Genomic DNA, 19,378 nt, shown 5'->3' with positions numbered 1-19,378 from the left:
GGCAACTGTTAAACTGCTCCATTATTTCCAAAAAAAAGAAAGCTAACAATAGTGTGTGTCTAGATCTCCTGCTTCTTTCACTGATGCTTGAAAAACTATCTGCATTACTTCCCTTCCATGTCTCATCTGAAAACTCGTGCTCTGTATTGCTAAACAAACATTCTGTTGCCTTCCTTGAAGTTGTGTTACTTAAAGAGGCTGGAAAGAGATGGGGACAAAGTAGAGAGATATAGTGATGGTCCTCGAGTTCCTGTTCACCATAATGTAGCCCAATAATTCCTGCCCAGTAGAACATTATTGTACAGATAATGCAATAAGATAATGAACCTTACTTGATCCCAGGGGCAGGAACACTGTATAAGGCAGGGCAGCTGAGACTTTTGACGTGCATTGTTTTCTGACCGATTCAGGGAAGTTAGAACAGTAATGTTCAGTATTTTCAATAGAATAAATGACATTTCACCAAAGCCCAAAGAGAATATTAACATCACAATTTTCTGTGTAAGGCCTTATTAGTCTCCCTGTAATGAGCACTATAATTTTAGACTTGCACTTTGAATGGTATTTTTTTAGAGAGCTGCATTATTTCTACTTAAAATTTTAATCACTGTAACTAAAAAGGACGATTGGTTATGTACTGTGCTTAGACAACTGTAAAAAAGGAAAAATGCTCAAAAGAAACAACAAAAATATCAAATAATAAATATTAAGAAAAGACAACACACAAAATCAAGGAGAAACGGTTAAACAGATTCTCTCATTTCAAACTAAAAAACAAACAAAACCCCCCAGCAAACTCCACCAAAAGGTACACAACAAGAAATATTACAAAGATAGCTGGTTAATATTTAAGCATCTTCCTCCAAGCTCAAGACACCTGCATACACATGAACAGTAAATCATGCAAAGAGGCGAATGGATGGATGTCATTGATGGCTATGTGATTTTTAGGAAAGACAGGCCAGCAAGGAGAGGTGGTGGAATTACTTTTTATGTGAGGGAGCAACAGGAATGTATCAAGCTCTCCCTAGGGATGAATGCAGAAAGAGTCAAGAGGAAGGTAAAGATCAAGGGGCAGGCCAACATGGGTGACTGTGTTCTGCATGTTTACTACAGGCCACCTGATCAGGCAGAGGAAGTCAGTGAGGCCTTCCAGACAGCTGGGGGTGGCCTCATGATCACAGGCCCTGGTTCTCATGGGGGACTTCAGACTCCCTGATACCTGATGGAAAGACAGCACAGCTAGGCTCACGCAGTCCAGAAGGTTCCTGCAGAGCACTGGTGATAACTTTTCGATGCGGGTGGTGGAAGACCCAACGAGGCAAGGTCTGCTCCTAGACCTTGTCCTCACAAACAAAGAAGGACTAGTTGGGGATGTGAAGGTTGGAGCCAGTCTTGGCTGCATTGACCACAAGATGGTGGAGTTCAGGATACTGCATGGAGGAAGCAGAGCAATAAGTGGGACTGCAACCCTGGACTTCAGGAGAGCTAACTTTGGCCTCTTCAAGGACATACGTAGAGGAATCCCATGGATTAGGGCTCTGGAAAGTGGGGGGGCCAAGAGAGCTGACTAATATCCAATCATCTCTTTCTCCAAGCTCAAGGCGGTTGCATCCCCATGAACAGGAAATCACGCAAAGGGGGCAGGAGGCCTGTACGGATAAGCAAGGAGCTTCTGTCAAACCTCAAACAGAAGGAGTAAGTTTACAGGATGTGGAAAAAGGGACAGGCCACTTGGGAGGAATACAGGGATGTGGTCAGAACATGGCCGGCATGTGACCAGGAAGCCTAAGGTCTGCCTGGAATTAAATCTGGCAAGGGATGTCAAGGACCACAAGAAAGGCTAGTTCAAGTACATCAGCAGGAAAAGGATGACTAGGAAGAATGTGGGCCTGCTGCTGAACGAGGTGGGTGCCCTGGTGACAAAGGACAGAGGGAAGGTGGAGTTACTGAACACCGTCTTTGCTTCAGTCTTTACTGCCAAGGCTAGCCCTCTGGTTTCCCAGACCCTGGTGGCAAGAGAGGAAGTCTGGAGAAAGGAAGACTTTCCCTTAGTCAAGGAGGATGAGGTTAGAGATCACTTAAGCCAGCCTGATAGCAACAGATCCATGGGCCCCAATGGCATGCAGCCCTGAGTGCTGAGGGGCTGCTGGCAGATGTTATTGCTAAGCCGCTCTCCATCATCTTGGAAAGGTCGTGAAGAACAGGAGAGGTGCCTGAGGACTGGAGGAAAGCCAATGTCATTCCAGTCTTCAAAAAAGGGCAAGAAGGGGGACCCACGAAACTACAGGGCAGTCAGCCTCACCTCCATTTCTGGAAAGGTGGTGGAACACCTCATCCTGGAGGTCATCTCAAAGCATGTGGAGGAAAAGGTCATCAGAAACAGTCAACATGGATTCGGCAAGCGCAAATCATGCCTGACCAACCTGATAGCCTTCTATGATGCAATGAGTGGCCAGGTAGATGAGGGGAGAGTGGTGGATGCTGCCTGCCTTGACTTCAGCGAGGCTTTTGACACCGTCCCCCACAAGGTCCTCATAGGTAAGCTCAGGAAGTGTGGGTTACATGAGCAGACAGTGAGGTGGGTTGGGAACTGGCTGAATGGCAGAGGATTGTTCCCAGTGGTGCGGGGTCACGCTGGAGGCCTGTAGCTAGTGGTGTTCCCCAGGGGTTGCTACTGGGTTCAGTCCTGCTCAACTTAATCATCAATGATCTGGATAAAGGGATGATTATACTGTCAGCAAGTTTGCTGATGATGTAAAACTGGGAGGAGTGGCTGACACACCAGCAGGCTGCACTGCCGTTCAGCGGGACCTAGACAGGCTGAAGAGCTGGGCAGACAGGAACCTAATGAAGTTCCACAAAGGCAAGTGTAAGGTCCTGCACGTAGGGAGGATCATCCCCATGCACCAGCACAGGCTGGGGTTGACCTGGTGGAGGGAAGCTCTGTGGGGAGGGACCTTGGAGTTCTGGTGAACAGCAAGTTGACCATGAGCCAGCAGTGTGCCCTTGTGGCCAAGAAGGATAATGGGACCCTGGGGTGCATTAGGAGGGCCATGGCCAGCAGGTGGAGGCAGCTTATCCTCCCCCTCTCCTCTGCCCTGGTGAGGCTGCATCTGGAGGACTGTGTCCATTTCTGGGCTGCCCAGTTCAAGAGAGACGGGGAACTACTGGAGAGCGTCCAGTGGAGGGCTATGAAGATGGTTAGGGGATGGAGGCTCCTCCCTTGTGAGGAAAGGCTGAGAGAGCTGGGCCTCTTTAGCCTGGAGAAGAGAAGACTGAGAGGGGATCTTATCGATGTCTGCAAATCTTTTCAAGGTGAGTTGTCAAGAGGATGATGCCAGGTTCTTTTCAGTAGTGCCCAGTGACATGTCAAGAGGCAACGGCACAAACTGCAACCCAGGAAATCCCATCTGAATATGAGGAGGAACTTCTGAACTTCTTTACTTTGAGGATGGCCAAGCACTAGAACAGGCTTCCCAGAGAGGCTGTGGAGTCTCCTCTGGAGACATTCAAAACCCAACTGGATGCGCCTACATGGAACTTGCTCCAGGTGAACCTGTTTTAGCAGGGGGCTGGATTACATGAACTCCAGAAGTCCCTTCTAACCCTGACCATTCTGTGATTCTATTTAAAAAAATAATTAAAAAAATCTGTTCATTAACTGTTAGATTAATATCTTGACACTTGATACATTGAGTGTTCAATAGAGCAGGTAGTCTGTTTCGGATTATGAATATGTTGTAATGAACTGTGTGGTATTTTTTTCGGATTTTTATTAGGATTTTTAATTGTTTTTATAGAGGACCAGTGGCTAATAGGAACTTTATTCAGTGGGTCCATTTTGTTGTTATTTGTGCTTATATTTTGTACCTGTATGTGAATTACATTGCATATGTTATACCATTCTAGTTGTAGGAAAATTCTTAAAGATATGTTTCTTTATGCCTGATGTGTATTGTAGGACTACCTGTGTCTCTGAAGTCCAGCTAGGAAGACAAACATATTCTCTGGCTTCCATGCCTATGCTATATAACTCACAGATCTTCATATTATTAGAATCTGAATTGTGGGTGTTAGCCTGACAGAGCTTTCATGCTTAGGATTCTGAGTTGTGTTACATTTTGCCTAGATGGACTGAAAATGCTGCAGTCTTTAATTAAAGATTTTTGAAGTACATCTGCCTCTAATATTTCAGAGATTTTCATTCTCTCTCACCCCTCATACTCCCCCAAACTATTCACAATGAAGACACAATTCAAAGCTCTGGCTTACCATAAAACATTTTGTTTCACATGCCTTTCAACTTTGCAGCATGAATAAGTTATTTTGGCAGTTTGAATGTGGTGCTAGTATAGTACAACAAAGAAAAAAGCATCTGAACCACCTCTGGTGCCTCTACTCATCAAATCCTCCCTCAACAGCTTAGTGTTGAAGACATTAAACCCAGCTGTACAAGGGCAACTTTTTAAGTTCCTGTTTTGTTCACTTTGGAAGAAAAGACTCCTATAACCTAGAAAAGTACCTTACTGACAGTGGTAGTTACATATTTCTCCCATTTCTATCCTGAATGTGAATAAGAGACTGATGTCTTTTTCCCTGACAGCAATGCTGTTATTTGAAAAGTTTTGGCTTGTTGAGTCAGGTCTGCTTAATAACTAACTAACTAGCTAGCTAAACAAATAAATAAATAAATAAATAAATGTATATATAGTTTCAAATAGATTTTTTAACTGTCAGAAACTATCCTTTCCTCACTGCTGTACTTAAATTACCACTTTCAGTGCTTAGACGTTTCTCTCGTGCTTCTAATTTCATAAGATCACAATTTGCTGAGTTTTACCCCTTCAAATGATGGGATTGTTTATGAAGGAAACTAAAGAAGTTAACTGATGTTTCACCACCTACAGTATGAGAAAGTAGAGAAGAAAAAATGTTGCATGTAGTGACCTGTCCTTTCTAACTGCATCCTGACCACACGCACACAAGTTTATAACCACAGCCACCACCTCCACTGTCCTATTGGCACACACCCATTGCTATTGAAGTTCTTTCCACAGTAGCTGCAACCTATGCAGCACTCATTTGAAACAACTGCAGCAATTGTACCTTGCTGTATCACTTGCCTTTTCCCACTCTTCCATGGTACTGAAAAACATTTGTAGAAGAAATGAAGCTCCATGAATCATCTACTTCTTTGATCACCCATATCTTCTACCTCTCCACCTGTTTATGCCTGTTTAGCAAGGCATATGTCGCTGGATATTACTGTATCAGCAGATGGGACTCTTTATACTAATTTGGTGAGACATAAATGCTCAAATTTGTGAGTAAGAAGTCCCACTGGAGAGCCAAGCCCCACAAAGCTTAGGTCTTAAATGGAGCTTTGGTACTTCCAAGTGGAATAACATAGAATTAATGAAATTTTAAATGTCTATCTGACATATGAAATAGGTGAATTTACCATTAAACAGTAGCATGGCACCATTACTTCTTGATACTATTAATTTGATTCAGGTGTTCCCTTGGACCATATAAGATAATCAGATTTTGATTGTAACTGTGTAAGTGTTCCAATTTATCTCCTGGGAAAAGACTAATGGATAACGTAATTGTAATAAACCGCTATGTAGTAGTATTTACTACCCTTCTAGATACTCACAGAGACAAGGAATTCTCCAGAAAGAATGTTGAAATGAATGACTAAAAAAAACCTCAATCAGAAAAACCTCACAATCAGACTACCCAGGAAATACTTCACATCTATTCCATTTCTCTTACACAGGAACTCAGAAATAAGGTTATTGAATACTGGGAATGTGATGTTAATGGTGAGTATCATTAGCAATATGATAAATGAATTAGTATGAAAATGGTAAAGGAAGATGAGGAAGTGTCAGGATTTAAACCTGGGCGGCAGCCAAGCACCATGCAGCTGCTCACTCACTCCCCCTCACCCAGAGGGATGGGGAGGAGAATCAGACAAGAATGTAAAACTCAGGGGTTGAGATAAGCACAATTTAGTAGGTAAAGCAAAAGCCACACATGCAAGCAAAGCAAAGCAAGAAATTAATTCACCACTTCCCATGGGCAGGCAGGTGTTCAACCATCCCCAGGAAAGCAGGGCTGCATCACGCGTTACTTGGGAAGACAAATGCCAGTTTACATACTCAGCATGACGTCCCATGGTATGGAATACCTCTTTGGCTAGTTCTGGTCAGCTGTCCTGGCTGTGTCCCCTCCCAGTTTCCTGTGCCCCTCCAGCCCTCTCACTGGCAGGGCACAAGAAACCAACAAGTCCTTGATTTAGTATAAACATTACCCAGCAACAACTAAAACCATCGGTGTGCTATCAACATTGTTCTCACACCAAATGCAAAACACAGCACTGCACCAGCTACTAAGAACAAAACTAACTCTGTCCCAGCTGAAACCAGGACAGGAAGATATGGATTGCTTCTTAGTTCTTTTTGCAAAATATTGCAATACTTGAGAAACTTGAATCAAAGTAAGGAACTTGAGACAGGGTGGATGATTAAAACTACTATTTTCTATAATCACCTATTTGAAATAAAATAAAAACATGACATGGTTTCCTCCTTGTGATGAAAATATAATCAAAATATATTCCAAATTGCCAGATTATTCGACTAGCAACTCTGTGTTAGGTGCAGAGTGATTTATTCTGCTGAACTGATGATAAGACTATGAAACAGTTATTCATTCACTTCTGCCTCCTCACTGATTTCATTGGAGCTCTGAGGTAATTCAAGGGCCAGTAGTGTGGCAGAAAAAGAAGGAAAAATTACTAATGGATCTGTATAATGGTGAATCTGGGAGTGCTAGCACTCCACATTCAAAAAAATTACCAGATGAGGATAAATTTACCTATCTGCAAATATCTAACTCTCCTATTTAACATAATCATATCAAAACTAAGACATACGATGTATCTTCAAAAACAAAACAGAACTTGTAGAACTGATTATGCAAAAAACCCACTCCTGGTTCACATCTATTATATTTCACTTTGATTTAAAGTTCAATGACAAACAGGAGTGCATTACGCAGTGCCAATTAATCTAGATTTAAGAACAGATTTTCATTCCTATACCCAAAGCTACTTTAGACTGAACATACAAAGAATGAAAAATATTCAAAAGGAAAGTAAGTTTCCTGTCTGCACCAAGAGATCTAATGCATACAGTAGAATTATTTGTGCCAGTGAAATTGATTTGGTTGCATTCCTTGCTGAAGGCAACCATATCTGCCAGCATATTAAATATCAAAATATAATACATAAAATTAATTGAGAAAAATATCACTCTATAAGAAGGATTCATCCATGAAGATCATCATTTAAGCTGGATGATTTGGATGCATAGGCATGACTGGTCCCACTATCAACATTTTCATAGGTATATAGAGTGACTGAAGAAACACAAACAAAATTAAGAGTTTGGTCTTTTTCAGCACTGTTCCCCTTATGCCTTTTTTTACAACTCAAATTGAAAACATGCTGTGCCTCCTCTGCAGCTGATGTACAGCAGGTACATGTCAAGATGCAGGGCAGCTGTGAGAGGTTGTCCAATTGCTGTGAGGGGAGTGGAAGGGAGCAGGAGCAGCTGTCACTGCAGCATTTGTGTCTTGTCAGGAATTCAGAGCAAACTGTATAAAACAATGTTAAAGATTGCTCTTTTGGCCTGTTTCAATTTGGATGCTGGAAAAACTCGTTATCCACACAGTTTACATAATGCCTGCCCAGAACATCAGCTGTCTTCACACCACTTCTCAAACAGGCATACTAGTAGTATTATTCCCACTGAGTTTACAGGAGTATTTCATTCCTATGGGAATGCTCATTCTGTTATATGCAGTTTAGGATCAGAGTTTTCATGACTATCATGTTCAAATGTGAAGACTAATACGTTTATGGTGTTCAAAGATTTAACAAAAAAAGCGAACAAATTCTGTTCCAAAGTTCTGTTCTCTAAACAAGAAGGCACAAATATTCAAAGAAGCGATTAATTGGTAAAAATGATGTAGTGTTACACTCTTTCTACCAAAGCTATGCTAACATTTATTTGGGTTTGGTTTGTGGTTTTTTTTTATTATTTTAATTTTCTATGTCTATATATTCTGCCAACACCGTACCCATATTGACTTTAAGTAATTTTTTCAACTTCATCTTCAGGACACTGTATGTTTTAAGGTTAGAAATACTAACATGATTCCCTTTTTAACAGGAGCAGAGTCTAAAATAAATTCTAAAGTTTAAGCATTGAAACATTTCATTAATAGATAAAACTCCTACTTCAGTCTTGTGTCTTTTACTTGTTACCTTTTTTTTTGCTGACCAAACAAAAGAAGCTGTCTCCAAAATACTAGAGAGAGCAGTCGGCCTTTGTAATTCGTGCTTTAACTTCAGATACCCCAAGTCCATAGTCAAGTGAGGACCAAGATGATTGTCATTACTTTATATTACATTACTGTATCCTGATTCTCAATGTTAGACTGTGCTAGACTGTGTTAAAAAAAAAAATGGAAATAGAGGAGTAATGATAATGCTTTAAATTTCCTGAAGAAGGAGTTTCTTCCAGCAACCAAGTGTTCATTTTGCAAATGGTGAATGTATGCCATATACACAGAAAAAATCCTAAGATAATTTTCAATATCTGTCTCTGCAAATTTATTCTATAATTAAAGAGATCGCTTAAATTTGGAATTTTAGAAGGAACTGCTACCTAAAACTACCACTGCTTCAACATAAATACACCTTTGCCTGTTAAATTAATATTATTTTTTTTCAGCCAGACTCAGTGGCTCAGTCAGATTCAGTTCAGTGGCTGCTGTTTCTGTTCAGTCGATATCCAAATATAGATACTTCTTAACACCCACTTAATACATCTGAATGGCACATATTTGTCTAAAGGCTACACATTAGTCTTAGTTCACTCCCTTCAGTTCACATTTTAGTATAAATTTTGAAGGAAAAATGTCATTCTATAAGTATTGTAGAAAAAAAGATGGAAAATAGGGAAGAATGCAACTATTTTACACTACACCATGGGTATATTGATTTCGTTCTATACAAGATTTTATGGCATCCAGCTGTGTCTCTTCACATCTACATTATAGAGGTCTACTGAGGATATATGGGTTATTGACAGTGAATGTTGCATTAAAGGAGATAATTAAATCATAACTGTGTAAGCACAGGGTGGTGTCATGTAGAAGTATAAGTGAGTGACATGGAGTTGTATGTTACCCTTAGTTTCCTCAAGTTGGAGACCAGTAACTCTTTCTATGATAAATTTATCTGGGGGGTCCCCTACTTACAGTTTTGGCAACTATGTAAATGCAAGTGGGTACTTTCCACTGACTGAAAGGAGGACAGAGATTATGGAACCTATTTCTTGAAATTCTCTGAAAAATATATACTCATTTAGATTTAAAATACTCTACCAGTGATTCATGTATGTAGAACAGCCCTCATGGTTGTGCTCCAGTAGGTAGCCTAGCCCCATAAAGCCACTTGCTCACCCCCCCACCAGTGGGATGGGGGAAAGAATTTGAAAGGCAAAAGTGAGAAAACGTGTAGGTTGAGATAAAGAGAGTTTAATAACTAAAGCAAAAGCTGTGTATGCAAACAAATCAAACAAGGAATTCATTCACCACCTCTCATCTGCAGGCAGGTGTTCAGCCATCCCCAGGAAAGCAGAGCTTTATCACATGTAATAATTACTTGGGAAGACAAGAGCCATCACTCTGAATGTTCTCCCTTTCCTCCTCTTTCTCCCAGCTTTATATGCAGAACATGATGTCTTATGGTACAGAATATCCCTTTGGTCAGTTGGGGACAACTATCCTGGCTGAGTCCCCTCCCAGCTTCTTGTGCACCCTAGGCTGCTCCCTGGTGGGGCAGTGTGAGGAGCAGGAAAGGCCTTGGCTCTGTGTAAGAATTGCTCTAGCAATAGCAAAGTAATTTCTGTATTATCAACACTGTTTCAGCACAAATATAAACCAGAGCACCATACCAGGTACTATGAAGAAAATTAACTCTAACCCAGCGAAAACCAGAAAAGCAATGAGCTTATAATAAAATAACATCTGCATTCCCTTATAGTGTTTATGAACCAAATAGGTAATTGTACAATTACAGAAGTAGAGAAAAATTGACTTTCTTTGCTTGTACTAAAATTTTTATTCTGCATATGATATCTTAATAAAAAGAGAAAACTAAAGGAGAGGAATATTTGCCCTTCTGATGGGTTTGGCACAACGGAACTTCACTAAGCCACATGTCTGGGACAGCTATCCATCCATCCAGTAGAATACTTAATAAATAATTAAAAACCTTTATTATTATTAAAAAATATCTCTTATGTTGCCAAAATTTAATTTATTCCTGGGGAAAAGAAAAACAAACCAAAAAATATCAAAATCTCAAACTGAACCCCTGCAATTCAGGAGCTGATAACTAAATGGGTTCCCCTGTTACAAATACAATGAAGAGAAAAACAATAATAAAGGCAACATTTCTATGAAAAGGGCATCAAGAATGTGTATTTTCCTGGAAAAGTGAAGACTGAAAATGTTCGTGTATTAATCAGGGGACTAGACACACAGATGAGCTACTTCAGTTACATGACAATTTTTGCAAGAGAAGAAGTACTATGAGCTGTCGGCAACTAACATCAAGCTAGAAATTTTAAGAAAGCTTCTGAACAGAGCAGAAAGGAACTGCAATGGCTTTTCAGACTGAATGGTCTCCAGATTATATTACATGATATTACTTATGTATTTTGCTAGGAAAAAAAAAAAAAAACAACACAAAAAACAGATGGTGTATTTTTATTATTTTACTTGCTTTGCTTCTTATGAGGTAGAATTTACTATTCAAGAAATGTAAAATACAGAAAGACTTAGGTAAATTTTTTTTGTTAGTGTAGGAGAAGAATATTTATCAAGTTTTTATAAGATTTTTGGTCTTGGAATGTAAGTATATGGAAGTAGATATCTTACGCTGCCGTTTTAAGGGTAGTCTTTATTTTGGATATGCCATTAGTAAACTCCTAACACAAATAATGCAGAATGCCCTTAGTGTAAATGAGAATCTGTGGCTAATCACATAAGATTAACCATTAAGCAGGAATTTTAAAAACATCAGTCCTTAAGTTCCAAACAGACACTATTTCTAGATGAGAAGTCTCCTTCATGTATTATTTATGGCATTTATACTTCCACAGATATATTACTCTTGGAAAAAATCCATCTAATTTGCTCAACATTAGTAATTTCCAAATTTTGTAGTTGCACTTTGGGAATGTTTAAAAGTGTGTATATATATATATATATATATATATATATACAGATTATATTTAATATTTGTTGTTAGATGCGAAAAATATATGTCATTTTTCTACAGGATCTGGACAATGATATTAAAGGGACATTGAAAAATGGAGATACGTTTCTTAGAGGAATGATTTTTGATAAGTTTTACAGTATTAATGCTGAAAATGCACCATTACTTTTCAACTGTTCCTAACTGATTCACATTTTAATAGATTATATCTTCAATGAAGGAAATCTGTAAAATTCTTTATCTTTTTTCCTATTCTTAACTATTCTACTGTGGAAAAAATTTCAAAGGGTCTAGTTACTTCTGAAAACAAGCAAAAAAACCCCTTGTTGTAATAGCCTGATATTATTTCCTCTCCAAGAAAGTCAGCTTTCTATTTACTTTTGTCTCCAAGGTTTGATTTTTTCATAATAAAAGTTTTACATGAAAAGGCTGACTTGTGGAGCTGGAATGAAGGAAGCAGATGAGGCTTGTATAATATATCAGCTTTTCAGAAACTAGGAAGTGTTAAAAAGGCTAAAATTCAAGGTCCACAAGTCAGATGTTTGTCAGCTCTTCAGTATGTATCTGCTTAATCTTTGGTGGGATTTGTTTTTAAGACAAAGTATTTAGCAAGAAGGAATAGTAATAGAAGTTATTGCAGTATTCTGATATATATATTTATATAAATAACTCATATCAAACTAATTGCAACAGATGACAATAGACCAGAATGTATCATTAAGAAAGGTGAAAGTCTGATTCAGAAAAAGTGATACAGCAGCAATGAATGCATGCCTTTTCGTGTGTAGTTTTTAGTTAATAATTAATAAATTTTTGTTCATCTTCATTCTGCGGCTAAAGACTGATAATATTCTACAATTATCAAAAACAGCAGAGACACAAAAACAGTCATGGTTTAACCCCGGCCAGCAACCAAGCACCACACAGCCACTTGCTCACTCCCTCCCACCCAGAGGGATGGGAAGGAGGATCGGAAAGGAATGTAAAACTGATGGGCTGAGTTAAGAACAATTTAATACGTAAAGCAAAAGCCGCGCATGCAAGCAAAGCAAAGCAAAGAATTCATTCACCACTTCCTATGGCCAGGCAGCTGTTCAGCCATCCCTAGGAAAGCAGGGCTTCATCATGCATAACAGTTACTCAGGAAGACAAACGCCATAATGCCAGGTGTCCGTCCCGCTCCCGCTTCCTTCTTCTTCCCCCAGTTTATATACTTAGCATGATATCATATGGTATGGAATACCTCTTTGGCTAGCTTGGGTCACCTGTCCTGGCTGTGTCCCCTCCCAATTTCCCATGCCCCTCCAGCCCTCTCACTGGCAGGGCCCAAGGAATTGAAAAGTCCTTGACTGAGTATAAACATCACCCAGCACCAACAAAAATCCATTAGTGTGCTATCAACATTGTTCTCACATCAGAGCCAAAACACAGCACTGTACTAACTACTAAGAAGAAAACTAACTCTATCCCAGCTGAAACCAGGACAACATGTTACTGTTGTGAACATAGAGGAGTGTTCAAACCTGGGCTCAGAGATAAGGAGCCAAAGGCAGCTGCTCAGACAGATGAGTCTTCAAAATAAACAAAGGTGTGTTTGTTCAAGCACAAATCCTCTAAGTGTCTGCACTTCTAATGGGTAATGTAAACCTTCGGGTGGAATTCAAAGCAGCACACTGAAGCATAGGGGACTGTAGGTGGCACCTTGTTTGAGTTCATTACGATGGAAAACAATTCACTGGAGTTTAGAAAAGCAAGTGTACTCTCAATTCATTAGTGTGATGATTCCCAAAATCTTCTAATATCAAAGTGCTTATTAATCTAAGGTCAATAAAACATTGCCTTTGTGCTTGTTTTTCCTTGTCCCACTGTCTCTCTTGTCTCTCCCTCCCTTACTCCATTTCTCCATTCCTTCTCCTTCCACAGTAGCCTTTTTCCTCTCACCCCTGTAATATCAGTGAGACTTTCAAAAGGTCATATTAACTCCTGTTTCCTTCTAGGTCAGGCTGTTGTTTTCAGCAGCACCATTTAACAATGAATGTCTGAATTATTCACATCAAACTGTACAGACCAACATCTATTGGAGATGCCCCGTTGAGCAACAATCTCTGTAGGTCTTGAATCTGAAAAGAAGAAATAATGAAGCAATTCCAGAGAGTGTCTCTCAGCTTTAATGATCTAGAACACTTTCGTTGGGCCTCTGCAGGCCTTACTGACCCTACCCAGCCTCTTCTGGGGCCTCCCACTATCCTGCCCACAGTCCTGGACCCCAATTTCAGCTCAGTCCACATCGCTCATTCCCTGCCGAAGTGACAGCACAGCAATGCCAGTCTCGAGCTCCTCAGAGCCTTGCTCTGCTTGGCCATGGGCCTCACTGAGCTCATGTTATCACCTCTTTGTACTGAACCCATTACTTCCATATATTACAAAATTATAGCAATACTTTTTTTGGGTTGTGCTTGCTGCTTTGGCTAATAACATCTCCAGTACATCAGTTGTTCAGGCTTACCAGACAGTCAAGGGATATCTTTCCTATCTGAAGTATGTAACACCTTAATTTCATAAAGTTGTTTTTAAAAAGTTTCTAAAACCTTTTGTATGGCAAGCTTGCTTTGTGAGTGTTATAATTAATCATACAGCATACTATATAGCTTGGGTGGGTGGGTGTGGTGTGTGCAGGGGGGAACAAACTCAAAAAACCCAAAACCAACAAAACTCACTAAAGACATGTCATAGTTTCACTCTACACATTACTTCCTCCCTTTCCAAATTTACCCACTGACTGTCTTCCATTTCAAACTATGTGTCTATTTCTTTTATTTAGTACAAACTTTTTAATATAGCCCCTCCTTCTGAGATCATAAGCATTTGGATATTAAATTATACTTAACTGACCACTGTTTTCATCTCCAAGGTATAAGTAATTTGATTAAATCCTCACATATACATCAGAACACAGGAATAATCCTTAAATAGGTCAGAGCAATGTGTCTGTATTAGCTATAAAGCGCACAGTGATTAATAACCTCAGATTACATAATAAGAATGTCACCTTGAATGCCTATAAATTAAATTAAATAAACTTGAGTTCTGGATAAATTGGAAACATCTTATAAGTAGGCTTTTTAATTCTGATGTAACATCCACTGACTGCTGTGAATGACAATGTTCCCTTTAACAGTTTCAAATGCTATTTGAAGTTCAGCCCTCAGAGCATACTGTTAAAACTTAACCTTGTATGAATTACAAAGATATTGATAATAATCAGTTTTCCCTGTGGTTCTTAATACCCTAAAACCTAGCATAATTTGTCTAAAACAAATTGAATGACAGTTTCCTGCACTGTACTTCAGTATTACAGGTAGGATATATAAATCCTTAATCTTGTGATCTCTGTGTGTCCCTGTATGCATGTCTCTGTTCCTTTCTGTCATGGCTAACAGAAATTTATCAATATTAACAAAGTACAATGAAGTTGTCAGTAGAAAGTTGCTATTTGCTATTGTAGGTTGCAAGCTTAAGTTTTTTATGGTATTTATGTTTAAACTAAAGCTGAAAAAAATAGTTGTTCTATAAGACTTAGAGACTCCATGTTTATTATTTTTAAAGCACTAGAGTGCATATTTAAAATATTTTCAGATAGTTTTCAAAACACATAAAGCTACTGTCTCCTACTTGGGTGCTTAAATACAAACATGAAAATCTAACAAAAGTAAAACCCACTTCATTATTTGCATTACTCTAGAGGCATGTGAAATCCATGGATGCCTTATGGATTGCCCTATGCTCAGCTGGGAGCTAGAGAACTGTGCCTGCCCAGAGTACATCAGTCCTGAGCACATGGTGTACTTTAAACCTGACTCTACAAAACTTTTAGAAGAGGATTGTGTTGTCCTCTAAATATCAGCTGGCTCAGGGAAGAGGAAATGGGGCAGAGCAGGGAACATTAAGAGACAGGACTAGAGCTGGAAACCCAGGAAAGAATACACCCCCCAGCATATAGGTTCTGAATTAGATTGAGCTAAATTAGGAAAAAAATATTTGATCTAGGAACAATATTGGGATGAAGTACCTCCCTCCTCTTTCTTTTTTTTTTTTTTCTTTTTTTTTTTTCTTTTTCTCGGTACTCACCTTTAATCAAGTAACTGCTGGATGTATTTTGTCCTGTGCAGTGTGTTCCCTGATACACAATATTTAAAAGCGAGGATAAGATTTATAAATTTTCTATTTTAATAGAATCATAGAATGATAGAATGGTTTGGGTTGGAAGAGACATTAAAGATCATCTAGCTCCTGCCATGGGCAAGGACACCTTCCACTAGACCAGGTTGCTCAAAGCTCTACCCAACCTGGCCTTGAACACTTCCAGGGATGGGGCAACCGCAGCTTCTCTGGGCAACCTGTTCCAGTGTCTCACCACCTTCATAGTGAAGAGTGCATTGTCAACATTGTTCTCACACCAGCGCCAAAAGAGCATTGTACTAGCTACTAAGAAGAAAAATTGACTATCCCAACCGAAACCAAGACATTTCCTCTTTTAGTTTAAAGCTATTACCCCATGTCCTATCACTACATGCCCTTGTAAGAAGTCCCTCTCCTGCTTTCCTATAGGCTGCCTTTAGATGCTGGAAGGCTGGCATAAGGTCTCCTCTGGAGCCTTCTTTTTTCAAAGCTGAACAACCCCAACACTCTCAGCCTATAAAGACAGTCATAGCACCTCTCCAGCCCTCTGATCATCTTTGTGTCCCTCCTCTGGACATACTCCAACAGGTTTATGTCTTTCTTATGTTGAGGGCCCCAGAGCTGAATGTAGTACTTCAGGTGGGGTCTCACAAGAGCAGAGGGGGAGAATCACATCCCTCAGCCTGCTGGCCATGCTACTTTTGATACAGCCCAGGATTCAGTTGGATTTCTGGGCTGCAAGCACACATTGCTGGGTTGTATTGAGCTTCTTGTCCACCAACACCCCCAAGTCTTTCTGTTCAGGCCTGCTATCAATCCATACTCTGCCCAGGCTCCGTCTGTGTTTGGGATTGCCCCAAGCCACATGCAGGACCTCGCACTTGGCCTTGTTGAACTTCATGAGGTTCACATGGGCTCACTTCTTAAGCCTGTCAAGGTCCCTCTGGCTGATATTCCTTTCTCTCCAGTGTGTCAACTGTATCACCAAACTTGCTGAGGGTGCACTCAATCCCACTGTCCACATCTCCAATGAAGATGTTAAACAGTGCTGGTCTGAATACCAGCCCCTGAGGAACACCACTCACTTGTCTCTCATCTCCAGTTTTGTAAATACTAACCACAATGATAAGGCAGGAATTCACAGGTGTAAATAAAAGAGAAAGTGGAGAAGCCACCTTATGAGTTAAGAATGTTTGGTGTCTTCTGAAAAAGACTGGGAATCAGGAAAACTAGGCAAGAGAAAAACATTCTTTTGAACAAATAATTCAGAAATTGGTGTAGGACTGATTTCAAGAATTAGAAAGCTACATCTAGGTGTCTAGAAGGAGAGTTTTCTCATTTTATTCTTATATAACGTTGGTGAGCACCCCAAAAAAAGGTCTTTGGTATTCTATGATATCTAAAATGGCAGTAAATGGTTAATAACTAAATCTCCACTACTTACAAAGAGAACTGTCATGTCTTGCACTGTTTCTGGATAAAAGCATGCATATGTAGTAGATGAAGTCTTGTTTATCTACATATAAAAAATGAAATTCAACTGTCTCAGTTTCAGTCTGAATTCTACCTTAAAATTTTGTTTGGTTTTGGGTTTTTATCTATGTTACTAAGAGCTAATTAACAGGAAAAAATATGATGGTCCTTACTTAAGAAATTAGTTGCTACTGAATTCACAACTTATCACTTGCTGAATCAATGCAATAATCATTCTTCCTCCTTTTATGAATGATTTTGATTTAATTGACTTACTTGTCTATGCTTAAACAAATTAGAGTGCACAGAATATAAAGCCAGATAATGTGTTTTATCCTTCCTTTTACCCCCACATTTTATAGCTAGGGTACCCAACAGAAGTTTCCTTCCTGAGTGACTGCAGATTGAAAATCTCTGAGGCTCTGAACAATGAGCAGTGCAAGTATTAAATTCAGGCATGAAAATATTTGACCTAAATTTTGGCCTAAATAGTTGACACTGGGGCATTCGCAAAAATAGAAGCTCAGTAGTAACTTTCCATCTGTAAATAAGTAGCTGCCTGATTTTCACAAGTACTGAACATTGTCACTGCTTACCTGGTTTTTTTTCTAACTAAAAACATGAATCACACATCTGCCTTAAAGAAGGCCCCTTGTTATCAAAGATCTCAAAGCCTGAGCTAGTCACTCAAAATTCTTATAATCTGTGAAGAGAAATACATTCAGAAGGAAATTTGTTCAATCTTATGATATACAATGCTAGATGAATCAAATTAATTATTACCTGTAAGTAGCTATTTCTCTCTTTTGAAGTACAAGCATCCTTAAATAACTGAATCAGATTTAGAAGTCAGCCTTTTAGATACATAAAGCTAGGCTTAGAGTTAAATCTAAAGGTAGAGCTGATTCCCACTGAAGACCACAAAATGAAAAACCACATGCTATATTTTTTTTTTAATTATTATTTGTTTTGGTGTTGCAAACTTTCCATAAATCAAGGATGCTATTTTTAATGCTATCTTACCGTGTTCATAATAATCAATATTCATCAATTAGTATTGCTGCTCTGAAACAACTTGAAACAAGCAGCTCAATATCATATTCATCTAACTCAATGAAAATCCCAAGCTGAAGTTTTTTTTACTCAGATTTTTACTGAGAGAATTTTAGAGATCTTTTAACTGAACTGATCTTAAAACCTATCATTAAAAATTTTTAATTCAAAAAATTTCATTTATTCACTGCAAAACACAAAGGCAAGGAAAGGGAAAATTTGATTCTTCAGTACTGAAAAGTGGGAGGAAAAAATCAAATTGTAACATAGACTATTGTTGTAGGGCTGAATTAAATCCTGGCTGGACCAGTCAAGAGATTTCAAAGAATTGTTACATAAGATGTTGCAAAAACATCAAGGAAATATTTCTATAAGCAGCTAGTATACAGAAGTTCCGATCAGCAGAATTATACACGCAACATTGGCAGAATATGTGTGGCTATGCAACCACTATACCATCAGACAACAATGGGAAACTGCCTTGTTTTTTTAAGATTAACTCTTTTTTTTTCTTTCTTTTGTGCATAGAACAGATAGCAATCTGTACAAGAGTGTGTGTGGGACTGACTGAAGATGTAAAAACAATGCTGCACACTTGGCTAGTTGGAGAACAATAAAAGAAAATCCACAGTGGAATATGGAGGTACCAGTTATATTACATTTTGGCTCCAGTAGGTCACTGACCATCAATGAACTGCTATTCCACATATTATATTTCAGTGGAGAAAAAAAAAAAAAAAACCAAAAAACAAACAACAAACCAACAAACATTGTTCATTCTATTTTTAAAATAAATTTGACTGGATACCTGAACCAAAATCAGACCTCCTTATGTAGTCCTCAGTCCTTCAGTAACGTCTATATAACATTTTTAAAGTTTTTCAGAGATTCCTTAATCATTTTGGCCACTACTGAACTTTCTGCCATCTCTCTACAGTGCCACTTTTTTGCTAGTGGTATGATAATCAGAATCATATGCAGTGTTATGGATATTGCACATTCTTCTGCATATATAACGCATGGAATTTAGTGACATTCCTTGCAGTATAACATCCTATATGAATATCAGAACAAGCTCTTTAGCACTTCCAGGCAACTTGTGAAAATGGCTAATAAAATTGTACCTAAAACTATACTACTCCACCACACACCTTCTAGTTACCTTTTATCAAATGTATTGATTATGTTCCCCCCCCCCCCCCCCCCCCGCCTTGAACTCAGATTTTATTTTGCAATAGTATAAATGAATATTTTTTCAGAAATACAAAACTGCAAACTACATGTACTATGGTACTTTCTCATCAG

Source organism: Falco punctatus (assembly GCF_963210335.1).
Source record: "Falco punctatus genome assembly, chromosome: 2".
NCBI lineage: Eukaryota > Metazoa > Chordata > Aves > Falconiformes > Falconidae > Falco > Falco punctatus.
Note: the sequence above shows the minus strand (reverse complement) of the source record.